Below are 13,374 nucleotides of genomic sequence, written 5' to 3'. Positions count from 1 at the left end.
CTAACTTATATAAAAGTAAATGCAATCTCATGACTATAAATGCTTTCCTGAGGCCCTGTGGACCATGTTAACCTGCCTTCATTGTCCCCTGAGGTGAACAGAAGTGATAAAGTAAAAATCTCTTTGCAAGGTAGTAATTGTTCCCATTCCAGGGTGGTAACCACAAAGAAATCTATTTTTCAATTGTATCCTATTATATATATTTTTTCTTTTTCACCTTCACTCTAACCTCGCTGCACTGCTGCCTCTGTTATATCTTAAATGTAGCAGACTACTATTTTCACTGATTTCAGCTTTCACTGCCACTTTAATTCAGCTTTCACTGTGCCATTGCTATCCTTGGGAGTTTCGCTAATGGATGATTAAGAAGAATAAAAGCCTAATCATAAAATTACTCTTTCTCCCAAACCTCTTTCTTCATTGTGCCTTTGCTACACAACATTGGTTACCCTGCTGCTAATTAATAAACAACAAAAAGAAGGCTCTTTTATAAAACCAAATTACAGGACATCTTTCAAAACAGTACCTGCGATGACTCAGACATCAGTTTAATAAAACTAATTTTTCCTAAGCGTTTCATATAATTTAGGGTAATTTTTTTCTTCCATCATTTTCATTTACCTGGCAAGAAACAACTCAAAATGTTCAAGGTTGGTAGCTAATGGAGTACATTGAGTGAGTGACTATGATGTAATTATGAGAGCACTCCAGAGTATTCTATTATTTAGCAAACAAAAGTAGAACATGCAGCACTCCACATAATTACTGGTCCATCTTCACTAAAGGGCCTTAGCTTCAGTCCCGTTGCTTCCTGTCAGTTCAGAATTATGATCTGCGAAATTGAAAGTCAGTTACTGAATTTCATTGTGCTGGCTTCCTGTTACTCCCGCCTCAGAGTTGGTTGTCCTAGGAAGAAGGAAAGTGTGTTTTGTAATTCTTCTGTGTTTCTCTTTGGAATCTCTTCAAAGACTTTGAGAGAAGAACACATATCAGTACAGAAAAAGTTTCCAAACACATCTATTCTCACAAATGCTTTTTTGGTACACTAATTAAGTTAAACATATAGGTATCGCTATTGACTGAATGTTTGTGCCCTACTCCCCAACCCAAGTTCTCTAATCCCAATGTGATGGTATTTGGAGGTAGGGACTTTGGGAAGTAATTATGTCATGAGAGCAGAATTGAATGGGATTAGTGCCTTTTAAAGAAGAGGCTAGAAACCAAACTTCCTTTATTTCCCCTATGTAAAGATACACAGAGAAGTAGGCAGCCTACAACCCAGAATAGGGCCCTCACCAGAACTTGACCATGTTGGCACTGTGATCTTGGACTTTCAGCCTCCAAAACTGTGGGAAATAAATTTCTGTTGTTTATAAGCCACTCAGTCTATGGTATTTTGTTATATCAGCCCAAGCTTACTAAAACAGGTATTTTAAAAGAACATAACTCCAGCTTTCCATGCCCTGGTTACTCCTCATTACCTTCCAAATTGAGCACAAACTCCACAACCTAAAATTCAAGGAACTTTTACAAGAAAATTTCAACTGCATATTTCCAGTTTATCACCACTACCCACTCAAACGCTACAGTTCAATCAAATAAAAACCATCTGGAGAATTTCTCATTTCTGTGAGGACAGACTAGACCCTACCAGACAAAGTCCCCTGCAGAAAATATTTATAACATCTGGACCTAATATAGCAAGCAACTACCTGAAGGTACTGGAGTGTCACAGAAGCAGACAGATTCTGGTAAGGAGTATATCTTCAGAAGAAGGGAGGTGTGTATTTGTATGAAGTAAGATCCAGCTTTTGTGAATTTTATCCCAAAAATAAGTGCAGCTGCTTATGTGGTGCATAAGGTGGTAGAGGCACTAGTGAGAAAACCATAGCCTTTCTGGCCAAAGAATCCAGGAAATTGAAAGCATGGAAACCATGGCTGCTGATTAGAATAAGAGAATCTAAGGGAAGAGCCAGACTGAGGATAACCAAATTCAGTCTAACCACGTTTCTGACTGACCCTTTAAGCAAGCATGCATGGCATAGAATAAAAGCTGCTTAAGCAAAGACAAAAGATTGATGTGAAACCAGATTTGCTACTCAAGAAAAAGTGTTTGATGTTCAATCCAGCCAAGATAATTACATGATAAAACGAAAGAAGAAATATTCATCATAGAAAATTAGCAGAATACAAAATCTCCACAATTTAGTATTTGTAATGTTCAGAATAAAATTCAAATTGATATGCATTAAAAAAAACCAAGAAAATGAAACACATTATCAAAAGAAAAGAAATCGATTTATTCCAAAATGACTTAGACATTGGTAGTAGCAGACATGGATTTAAAATTAAGCCATTATAAAAACCCATAATTGAGCAAGACAAAATATGTTTGTAATAAATGAAAACTCAGGATACCTCAGCAGAGATATAGAAATTATAAAAAGGAACTAAATAGAAATTCCAGAACTGGAAAATATAGTATCTGAAATTTTAAAAATTCCCTACATGAATTTGACAGCTAAATGGAGATGGGAGACAAGAATACATGAACTGTAAAATAAAGCAATAGAAATTAATCAATGTGGATAAAGAGAAAGAAAAGATTAGAAAATAAATAAAATGTCAGTTAACTAAAGGATAATACCAGACTTTCCAATATATGTGTAATTGGCACTCCAGAACAAAGGAGAGAGAATGGGACAGAAAAATTACTTGAGAAAATGATGGTTGAAAACAATTCAGGCTATAACATTCACCAATATCAACAGTTACATTAAATATTAATAGGCAAAATACCCCAATTAAAAGGAAATTTGGGAGAATACGCTTTTTAAAAAGACACATTTATATTCTGTCTGAAAGAGACACACTTTACATCTAAAGACAAATACAGAATGAAAGTAAATGAATGCAGAAAGATACACTATGTGAAGAATAAGGATAAGGAGGATGGAGTAGATATATTAATATCAGATAAAATAGATTTCAACGTAAAACGTATTACCAAAAATAAAGAAGGGGGGAGTTGAGGAAGATGGCGGAAGAGTAAGATGCGGAGACCACCTTCCTCCCCACAGGTACATCAGAAATACATTTACACGTGGAGTTCTCCTATAAAATACCTACTGAACGCTGGCAGAAGACCTCAGACCTCCCAAAAAGCAAGAAACTCCCCACGTACTTGGGTAGGGCAAAAGAAAAAAGGAAAAACAGAGACAAAAGGATAGGGACGGGACCTGCACCAGTGGGAGGGAGCTGTGAAGGAGGAAAGCTTTCCACACACTAGAAGCCCCTTTGCGGGCGGAGACTGCGGGTGGCGGAGGGGGAAAGCTTCGAAGCCGCGGAGGAGAGCACAGCAACAGGGGTGCAGAGGGCAAAGTGGGGAGATTCCCGCACAGAGGTTCGGTGCTGACCAGCACTCACCAGCCCAGGAGGCTTGTCTACTCACCCGCCAGGGTGGGCGGGTCTGGGAGCTGAGGCTTGGGCTTTGGTCGGAGCGCAGGGAGAGGACTGGGGTTGGTGGTGTGAACACAGCCTGAAGGGGTTAGTGTACCACGGCTACCCGGGAGGGAGTCCTGGAAAAAGTCTGGACCGGCCAAAGAGACAAGAGACTTTTTCTTCCCTCTTTGTTTCCTGCTGCAAGAGGAGAGGGAATTAAGAGCGCTGCTTAAAGGAGCTCCAGAGATGGGCGCTAAAAGCGCGGACCCCAGAGACGGGCGTGAGGCGCTAAGGCTGCTACAGCCACCACCAAGAAGCCTGTGTGCGAGAACAGGTCACTATCCACACCTCCCCTCCCGGGAGCCTGTGCAGCCCGCCACTGCCAGAGTCCCGGGATCCAGGGACAACTCCCCCGGGAGAACGCACGGCGCGCCTCAGGCTGGTGCAACTCCCAGTTTAAAATGAGAGAAAATTAAGGTTCTGTGTATTTCTGAAATACAGCAAAATCTGTAAATAAATTAGATATTTGCCTCTTAAGACTTTTACAAATTATAATTTTCAAGTTCTGAAGTTATGAACACAAAGCTTATAACTCATGATGGTCATTATTAATATACGTGAGATTATTCACTACTAACGCTGGAGGGTTTGGACAACATTGAGTATACATCTTTAAATTTTTCAGTTTCCTGGAAACATTGTTGAAGTATTTGAGTACCATCAATATGCCAAGCATTACAGTGTGCTGAGTGCTGGAGATATACCACTGATCAAAAAGACACATTAATTAAATTGTACCCAAAGATGTATTATTACAGCAGTGATGAATGCTCTGAAGGAGTAGTAAAAGTGTTAGGGAGGATATGAACTAACCAGGGAGGTCTAACTAGGCTCTCTTGGTAAAATGATCAATAAGATCAGAACTCAAAAATGCGTAGGAAACTCAGAGTACAGAACAATTTGTAACTACTAACAGTTAAGGTGGAACATTAGATTACATAGGTAGGCCTATGACTTAGAGAGTAGTAGAAACATATCAAAACCATAAATAAGAGCCAATTTCAAACTTCCAGATATGAGAAAAACAAATGAAAAAAATCACACACTGGATGACATTATTAATGGATTAAAAACGGCAGAAACAAAGATCAGTAAACTAGAAGGCATAGCAATAGAAACTAAACAATCCCAAACGAAAGCACAGAAAAGGAAAAAACAAGCTGAAAAAAATGAAGAGACATATGAGTTGGGGACAATATCAAGTTTTACATGTTTCTTTGGAGTTCCCTAAAAGAAAAAGAAACAGGAAGAAACATAAAAAATATTTGAAGCAGATGATCAAACTTGGTTACATATTTTTTACTCTTTGCCTCTGGCTGAAAAGGTATGGTTTTGAAGTAATGAACTGGTTTATTCATGTGGAGACTAACCTGACATGAATTTCTAAAGAGCAGTTACAGATATCTTGAGTGTTGGAAACAGTATTAGAAAATGAGTATAGTTTCCCTAAAGACTTACTCTGAAGTAGATAACACATTTAACATTAATATGAGATCTCATTCACTTGTAAAATATCAGTAATATTACTTACATGTGAGGAAAAGAGAGCATGGTCGAAGAGGGAGCATTAAGCAAAGAAGGTAAGCATTTATGGAGTACTTATATTTTTATATGAAGGGTACCTATATCTATAAATTATCTTATTTAACCATCATAATGTTCTCATATGTTAAGGCATGCCATTTTAAAATTACAAATGGGGAAATAGAATCAAAGATATACTCTGAATCACTTATAGTAAAAAGCAGTGTTGGGATTCAAATCCGAGTCTATCTGGCTGAAATATAAAAATAATAAAGAGAAATTTACTGTCCTAAAATTATACCAGCATCAAATCTATGTAGTCAAAGACATTAGGATTTGAGTATTATTCCTCACAACGCTTCATTTTGATGGTTTATCTTCAGTTAATGACAATTCAGACATAGTAAATCTGAAATTAACGCTTCAGTCATTCGAAACAAAATAAAGAACCTAAGGATGCATTTGCTCTAGGAGTATATCCAGAATCTTTTTCATGTAACCTTTTTTCTTAAACAAAGATCCTCTTTTCTACCTCTGTCAACAAGAAGAGACTGAGGATCGAACAAGAGAAGGGGCTTTCATGAAAACTTGATGGGAAAAAAAAGAACAGTGGCACAAATTGACTTTTAAATATGTCATGGTAGAGGAGATCTTTTCATTTCTAAGAAAACAATACAAGCAGCCTGTTAGCCATGATTTCAGCATGTTTTGTAAATTAATCTGGCTTCCTAATTATTCTTTCATTTAAGGAAACAAAATGAAGATGATAATGCTATTTGCTGCCACTTCAAATTTTAAATCAGTAACCAAAATTAGCAACGTATCTTTTGTGAATTTCATCCACTAGTCATTATTATTTCTTCACATAACCTAATTTTTTCCAACATCATCTCTGTTCAAGGTCATTGAACAGTCTGGGTTTACAATCAAGTTCACCTTCACATTCTACTTTGTTTTGAAAATTATTTAGTCAACAAGGTATTTTATTGTAATCCACCAACAGTGATATGGGTAATAATTGACCAATTAAAATAACAATTCAGGAGCCCCTGGAGGAAACTGAACTCTGTCTGAACCTGATGGCAGAAGGCACTTGAGCTACCATTGCAATCTACCTTGCATCTCCAAACAGAAGAGAAAACTATAAAGTAATCACTGTTTATAGCAATAACCTTTAACAAGATACAGAGCCAGCAAGAAGGTGGGAGTAGGCCATGGAGATGCGATGATTTCAGGGCACCCCCCCAACACCATCCACAAACACCTCCATTAACCAATTACGGAGTCCTGAAGTTCTGCTATTAGAGAATTTCTCCTTTACTATAAGACTTTGGAGCCTTTTAAAATACTAATCCTTCTGAAAGAAGTCATGCTTTATGTTTTTTAAAAAACTATAATTTGGTATTTTAATGTACTTCTTTTTCATGAAGATATTCCCTGACAACTAAAACTAACAACTCATTCCTCTGCTATGCACAGCACTAATTTTTTCCAGCTTTACTGAGATATGACTGATGGGATGTATAAAACTGTGTAACTTTAAGGTGTATAAGGTGATGATTTGATATATGTTTATATTGAAAATGATTACCAAAATAAGATTAGTTAACACATCCATCACCTCACATACTTACCAGTTTTTGTGTGTGGTGAAAACATTTAAGGTCTATTCTCTTTAAGCTTATTCATCCTGATAGCGTTAATTATATATTACCCTGAAGAAAGGACTAGATAGAAAAAGAGAAGTGAAAAACTGTAAGCACGTTGAGATCCAAATAAAGGAGACAAGGTCTAAAAAGTAAATGGGAGACCAGAGATGCCAGAAACAAGCCTAATTTTTACTTCCAAAAAAGCCTTTTCTCAAAAGAAGAATCAACAATTCATAGAGTGAATTTCATTTGGGTCCAAGTCTAGTGCTATGTATTTGCCTTGAGAATGAGGAAGGGGAAGAGACCTAACTCACATTGAGCACCTAAAGCATATCAAGTATTGTGGCTGGCACTTGATGGTAAAAAGGTTACCCCTAGAAGCAAAATGGAGAAAGACCAATTAGGAAGCTACTGAAATAGTCCCTGACAAAAACAATAAATCAACAAAGAACAACAACAAAACCCACACAAGAAATGACAACCTTCTAAAGTATGGCAATGGTAGTAAATGACTGATTTCAATTTGATCTAACTTGGTGACTGGTTGGATGTAGAGAGATCAAAAAGGAGGAAACAAGGATGGGTGGTTTGGTTTGGAAGACTGAGTGAGAAGAGCTGGCAAGCTTAACCCTGTGTGAATTTTAAGGGTCAGTGTGTGTTATCTAGGAAGTAATGAATTCAGAATTGAACAGATTCAGTTTCAGTTACCTGTGTGATAGTCATTTGGAGATACCTGGAAACTAGAAGAGAGATCTTAAATTAAGATAGAGATAGTTAAAACTTGGGAAATAGATCATTTGTGAAAAAGAATGAATAAAATGTGGACTGCGGTCCAACCTCTAGGAAACAACATTTTAAGAAACGAGGTAAAGGAGGGGATTCAGTGAAAGAAATTGAGGAAGAGCATGCAGTGATTTAAGAGGAGTAGAGGAAGAGAGTAATATGTAAGCCAGAGGAAGAGCATTTCAGGAAAGGAATGATATACAGTGACATTTGAGAGAACATTACCAGGAGAGAGATGGGAGAAGAAGCCAGATTTCAATACGATGAGGAGTACATGAAATGAGAAAAATGAAATAATACTCTTTGAATGCTTGGCTGAAAAGGGAAGGGGAAAGGTAGGGTAGTTGCTAGATGGAAGATGTTAGGTCAAAAGATTTAAAAATTTGTTTTTAGTTTTTTTGTTGTTGTTGAGTGGGAAAACTGACATTTTAAAAGAAGGAGAAAAGAAAAATGTCTAAGTTGAGTATGTGGGAGAGAGAAGAGATAATTGATAGTTTCCAGAGGCGTGAGAAGGGAATGGAATTCAAAGCACAGGTTGAATGTTGTATCTTAATCTGAGACTGGAAGAAAAGAGAAAATGGTAAGTGTAGCTACAGAAACTTGTAGGTGGAAAGTCAGGAATTGAAAGATTTTATTCTGGATGAAGTAGAATAGTAAGTTTGAGAAGGATAAAGAACATTTCAAATAGTATCAAAGATGGTGAGAGATTGACTTGTCAACTTCAATCTTCACCTTCCCCTGCATCCACACTTTTGTTATGCCAATAATGAACATAGAAGGTACTTTGCCACACCTTGTTTTTTGACTTGGCCAGGTTTGGCCTTGTAACTTGCTTTAGCCAAGAGAATGGGACAGAAGTAACAATATGCCTGTTCTGACCCTATAATTTAAGAGGACTCATGTTGTTTGTGCTTGCCCTCCTCTGCGTCTGCAATGACCATGAGAACTATCCTAGCTATTCCAGGATAGCTGTTTACCCTTTAACCTAGGCACTGGCAGGAAACACATAGGGCAGAATACCTCCAACGGCTATACTGTTGAAGTAGAAACACCCAGCCAACCCAGAGATTTGTGAGAATAACTTTAAGGCACAGAGTTTGGACGATGATTGTTACACTTAATTATAGTGGCAATGTTTAACACACTGGAGGGATTGACCAAAGATAAGATGACAGATACCTCTTATCTATTCCAAATGAGTTAAGGAAGAAGGGAACTAGAAAAGAAAAAGGAGGGCATTGAGGCTCAGAGAACCTAAGAGACTTGCCCAATGTTATAGAGAAATTATGAAACTAATATTGGAACTCAGGACTGACTGATTTCAACTCCAGGTTGTTTTTGCTATAAGTCTGCATGCCTGAGAAGGACAGTCTCAGAGGAGTCAACCTCACATATCTGAAGAGTTCTGGATGGAGGGGACCTTAGATTAGTAAGAAAATTTCCAGGCATCAGGAACAAAAACTTATATTCTAAGACTTGAAATGTATGAAGAAGTACAATTTTATATCACATACTGGCTTTCTAGGGGAATTCTAAATTCCCCTTTTAGGCATGATTTTTTTAAAAAAATAAAGGTAGTATGAAAGCATCAGAAAGAGTTTGCAATCAGACAGATTTAGGTTTGAATCCAGATGTGCAATTTACTTGCTATGTGAACTTCAGCAATTCACTTAAAACTCTCTGCACTTCAGTTTTTTCATGTCTAATGGACAAAATTTACCTTGCTGGTTTTTTTCAGGGGATTTATAAACTTAGTTAGGCACCTTTCCCATAGTAGTTACTCAATAAAGGTTAGCTCCTTCCTGCTTCTAATCACAAGGGCACTACCATTTACACTTAATGCACCCTCGTACACAGGAATTACTCAACAACCATAACAACAACAAAACAGGCTTCCTCCAGAGTGAATTCTTCAGAAGATTTTATGTAGCAAATATTTCTTTCAAGAGCAACAAAAAGATGCCGCCTACTTGCCTCATTGTAAACTTATGTATTTTGTCCCTCTCTTCCCTTTCATTTTTTTGCTCTAAATGTAGTTTTACTCTGTTTCCAATTCCATTATGAATTCATGTGCGACTTTCCCTACTACTCCACAGTATTACTGTCCAGGCTGGACAAAGGGCAATATGACTCAGGGACTAGGAAATGATCCCATCTCTTCTGACTCCTAAATCCTGCCATATACCCAGCCTAAGGGATGAATTCAAACAGCAGGGGATGAAAGTGAGGAAGAATAAATTTTATTGATCTATTCTGTCAGCAAATTTCTTTCTCCCTTCAGTTCAGCAGGGGTCATGTTGAGTGTGAGGATAGAAGAATAAATGGTTTCACTCTGTGATCTATTTTAAAACAATATATCATCTCTGTACTCCTCTATTCCCCTCTGTTTTTACCAGGTTTCCAGAAGAGACGCAAAAATGACAGATTAGTATAGTGAACTGTGTGTCAAACATAGAAAATAATAATGATTCTATGTAGACTAACAATAATAGCTACCATTTTTTCATGTTCTTACAATGTGTCAGACAGTATCTAATGACTTTATATGTGTTAATTCATTGAATCCTCATACTCACCCTGTTGAGTAGGTACTAGTATTATTGTTATTTTAGAGAAAGGAAAACTGTCTCCAACTATAGTAGTGGATTCATCTATTTCTCCTTGTAGCTCTATCAGTTTTTGCCTGATGTATCAAGGTGCTCTGTTGTTAGGCACATACCCATTAAGCATTGTTATATCTTCTTGGAGAAATGACCACTTTATCATTATGTAATGCTCTTCTTTATCCCTGATAATTTTCCTTGCTCTGAAGTTTGCTCTTCCTGAAATTAATATAGCTTTCTTTTCATTAGTGTTAGCATGGTATATCTTTCATTACCTCTTTACGTTTTATCTATATGTGTCTTTATATTTAAAATGGGTTTCATGTAGAAAACATTTAGTTGGGTCTTGTTTTTTGATCTACTCTGACAGTTTTTGACAATCTTTTGTAATTGGTGTATTTAAACCATTGATGTTTAAAGTCGTTACTAATATAGTTGGATTAATATGTACCATATTTGTTACTGTTTTCTATTTGCTGCCTTTGTTATTGCTCCTATTTTTGTCTTCCATACTTTGTCTGCTTTTTGTGGTTTTAATCAAGCATTTAATATGATTCCATTTTCTCTCCTTTCTTAGAATATCAATTATACATGTTTAAAAAATTTTTAATAGGTGCCTTAGAGTTTGAAATATACATTTACAACTAATCCAAGTCCACTTTTAAATAATACTACAGCACTTCATGGGTAGTGTGAGTACCTTATAGTAACAAAATAATTTTAATTCCTACCTCCTTTACCCTTTCCTTGAATCATTATTGTCATTCATTTCACTTATATATAGGGGCATATAAATAAATAAATTCAAATACATTGTTGCTATTATTTTGAACAAGCTGCTATGTGAGATCAATTAAGAAAGAAAAGTTGTGATTTTACCTTCACTTATTCTCTGCAGCTCTTCCTTTCCCTGTGTAAATCCAACTCTCTTTCTTAACTCTCCTTCTCTCTGAACTACTTTCAACATATCTTGCAAGGCAGGTCTACTGGCAATAAATTCCTCAGTTTTTATTTGTTTGGGAAAGTCTTTATTTCTCCTTCACTTTTGAAGGACAATTTTGCAAGGTACAGAACTGTATGTTGGTTGTTTTTTGTTTGTTTTCTTTATCTCAATGCTTTACTTTTATTCCACACTCTTCTTGCTTTCATGGTTTCTGAGGAGAAGTCACGTGTAACTATTATCATTACTCCTCCATAGGTAATGTTTCTTTTTCCTCAGGATACTTACAAAGACTTTATCTTTGATTTTCTGAAGTTTGAATATGATATTGCCTAGATTTATTTGTTGTGTTTTTGTTTTCTTTTTGCCATTTATCACCTGCTTGGTGATCTCTGAGCTTCCAGTATCTGTTGTTTGGTGTTAATTTGGGGGAAATTCTCAGTCATTATTGTTTCAAATTTTTATCTTCTTTCTTTCTTTCTTTCTTTCTTTCTTTCTTTCTTTCTTTCTTTCTTTCTTTCTTTCCTTCTTTCTTCTGGTCTTTCCATTATGCATATTTTATAGCTGTTATAGTTTTCCCACAATACTTGGATGTTCTGCTTTGTTTTTTCCATCTTTGTTTTGTTTGATTTTCAGTTTTGGAGATTTTTATGTCCTCAGACTCAAAGACTCTTTCCTCAGCTGTGTTCAGTCTACTAATAATCCTATGTAAGGCTTTCTTCATTTCTATTAGTGTTTTTTGATCTCTAGCATTTCTTTTTGTTCTTTCTTAGAATTTCCATATCTCTGATTACATTGCTCATCTGTTTTTGTATGCTGTCTACTTTATCTATTTCTTAACATATTAATCATAATTGTTTTAAATTCCTGGTCTGATAATTCCAATGTATCTGTCATATCTGATTTTGGTTCTGATATTTTCTCTGTCTCTTTGTTTTTTGGTCTGTAGTATGTCTTGTGGTTTTTCTTGATAGCCAGACATAATGTACTAGGAAAAGGGACTTCTATAAATAGGCCTTTAGTAATGTGGTGGTAAAGTGTAGAGGAAGGGAAGCATTCTATATTCCTATGATTATGTCTTAGTCTTTTTGTGAGCCTTTGCCTTTGAACTATGAACTCCAGAAGTGTTGCTTTTTTTCCCCTTTATGTGGTACAGGATGGCTAGAGGGGGGCTGGAATTGGGTGTTTCCCTTCTCCTAGGAAGATTATCCTCTGATAAAACCCCAGCAGGTTAAGTTCTATTAAAATAGCTTTTTAAGAAGGCAGACTTTGTTAAGAAAAACAGAATGTTCTGGTGTATTTTCCAAATGGTTCCTTTATCCCTTTCCCTGCAGGAAGCACAAGAAGATTTTTCTCTGATATTCACTGTGAGGGCCTGATAGAGTTCTTAGAGGTAAAACTTACAAAAGTGTGGGGACGCCCTTATTATGGAACCCCTTGGATTTTTAGCTCTCAGAATTGTCTACTCAGAGCCTCTGGTAATTTATCAGTTATTTAGGTTTTCCTATTCTTGCTCTGGTTCCCATAGAGATTTTTCTGGACATGAGTTTCTGCTCCTATAAGTTGTGATTTTTCTGTATTTCCCTTTCTGTGTTCTTGGGGAAGTGTTTTGCCCTATGACCTCACTCCTTTGATGAATCTAACAAGAGGTGTTGATTTTTCAGTTTGTTCAGGTTTATACATTTTTTAGGATGTGGTAGCAACTTCAATTTCCTTACATGCTGGACAGGGAACTGAAAGTGGTTGAAAGGAAAAATGAGCACAGAAAGATTAAAGAACATATACAAGGTCATAAAGCTAAGAAGTCATCAATCTAGACTTAAATCCAGTACCAGAGTCCACTCTTACAACCACTGCCCTAAACTGCTCTTATATCACTCTTCAATACTTAAGAACTGCATATTTTTAAAAATTTATATGGGCATTTAATTAATTAATTAATTAAAATTGAAATGTAGTTGATTTATAGTAGTATATTAGTTTCAGGTATACAGCATAGTGAATCAGGATTTTTACAGATTATATTTCATTGTAGGTTACTACAAGATAATGGCTCTAATTCCCTGTGCTATACAGTACATCTTTGTTGCTTATCTATTTTATACGTAATGGTTCGTACCTGTTAATCACATACCCCTAACTTACGCCTCACCCCTTCCCTCTCCCCTTTGGTAAGCACCAGTCGGTTTTCTTTCTATTATTATTATTTTTTTTAATAAATTTATTTTTATTTATTTATTTTTGGCTGCATTGGGTCTTAGTTGCTGTGCGTGAGCTTTCTCTAGTGGCAGTGAGCAGGGGCTGCTCTTTGTTGCAGTGCGCAGGGTTCTCATTGCGGTGGCTTCTCTTGTTGTGGAGCATGGGCTCTAGGCGG

The sequence above is a fragment of the Aethalodelphis obliquidens genome, unplaced genomic scaffold (assembly GCF_003676395.1).
Source record: "Aethalodelphis obliquidens isolate GAN/ISIS:26980383/991018 unplaced genomic scaffold, ASM367639v1 scaffold78, whole genome shotgun sequence".
Lineage (NCBI taxonomy): Eukaryota > Metazoa > Chordata > Mammalia > Artiodactyla > Delphinidae > Aethalodelphis > Aethalodelphis obliquidens.
The sequence above is the reverse complement of the archived record's forward strand: the minus strand, read 5'-3'. Positions refer to the sequence as shown.